Genomic DNA, 1,663 nt, shown 5'->3' on the forward strand with positions numbered 1-1,663 from the left:
TCCTTATATGTTTTAGCCTCCAGTCCCCTGATCCTCTTTGTTGCTCTTCTCTGCACTCTTTCACCAATGGCTGGAAAAACGGGGTAGAGGGTAAGAACTTAACTCGTATTACCAAGCAAAACAAATCAACCCAGACAACACGTTGTTCGTTAAGCACGAATGAAATGTAACAATAGAAAATTAATAAAGTATTTTTTTTTAAAAAAAAAACACGTATTTTTCAGTCCAACAATTCTTTGCAAAAAAAACCCCCCAAACCACCGGCTGTTTGTTTATCCTGCTGTGTTGTGGGAAGCCACTGGTGTTGTTTGCCTCGCTGCATATAATCTAAATAATCCTGAACCAGATAATTTTCAGACAGGGCTTGCCCGAACCTTTGGCAAACAGACCACAGCAGCTGAAAAACAGAGAGGCTCGGAGCGCCAGATGTTTTGAATCCAGCCCCTTCTCGGACGTTGCCTCATCTTGATGACTTGCGAGATTTTTTTTTTTGTATATATATATATATATACCTGATTAACGTGGAACAATTTGCTTTGCAAGTTGGCTACTGGGCGATAACGGTGATTATTAACTCGGTGCGGGGGGGGACCTCAACCGCAAGGAGGCTCAGAAAGGGAGCAAACAAGGGAGAAAGGCTAAACAAACATTCAACCCTCGCTCCGAATATAAGGGCATTATTTACTGCCTCTGCCACGACTTCTGCTGAGCTTGCAGATTTGTGCCAATGTCTCCCCAGGGTTTTGCAATCCTGAAGTGAAGCCTCTTGCTCCTAATCCAGGATTTCTCAACCTCAGGAAGTTTAAGAATTCCCCAGCCAGCATGCTGGAAGGTGGGTGGACTTCAGTTCCCAGAATTGTGTATCCAGTCACACTTAGCCAATGAAGAATTCTGTTCCGTTCCGTTCCGTTCCGTTCCATTCCATTCCATTCCATTCTATTCTATTCTTTCCATCTTCCCTTCTCTTCCATCCTATTTCTTTATTCTCTATTCTATTCTATTCTATTAATTTCTCTTATTCTATTCTATTCTATTCTATTCTATTCTTATTTTATAATTCTATTCTATTCTATTCTATTCTATTCATTTTCTATATTCTATTCTATTCTATTCTATTCTATTCTATTCCTTTTCTCTATTCTATTCTATTCTATTCTATTCTATTCTAATTTCTCCTATTCTATTCTATTCTATTCTATTGTTATTTTATAATTCTATTCTATTCATTTTCTATATTCTATTCTATTCTTATTTTATATTCTATTCTATTCTATTCTTATTTTATATTCTATTCTATTCTAATTTCTCCTATTCTATTCTATTCTATTCTATTCTATTCTATTCTATTCTATTCTATTCTATTCTATTCTATTCTATTAATTTCTCCTATTCTATTCTATTCTTATTTTATAATTCTATTCTATTCTATTCTATTCTATTCTATTCATTTTCTATATTCTATTCTATTCTATTCTATTCTATTCTATTCTATTCTATTCTATTCTATTCTAATTTCTCCTATTCTATTCTATTCTATTCTATTGTTATTTTATAATTCTATTCTATTTATTTTCTATATTCTATTCTATTCTTATTTTATTTTATATTCTATTCTATTCTTATTTTCTATTCTATTCTATTCTATTCTATTCTATTCTATTCT

Source organism: Protobothrops mucrosquamatus, unplaced genomic scaffold (assembly GCF_001527695.2).
Source record: "Protobothrops mucrosquamatus isolate PMUCROS unplaced genomic scaffold, P.Mucros_1.0 scaffold5570, whole genome shotgun sequence".
NCBI lineage: Eukaryota > Metazoa > Chordata > Lepidosauria > Squamata > Viperidae > Protobothrops > Protobothrops mucrosquamatus.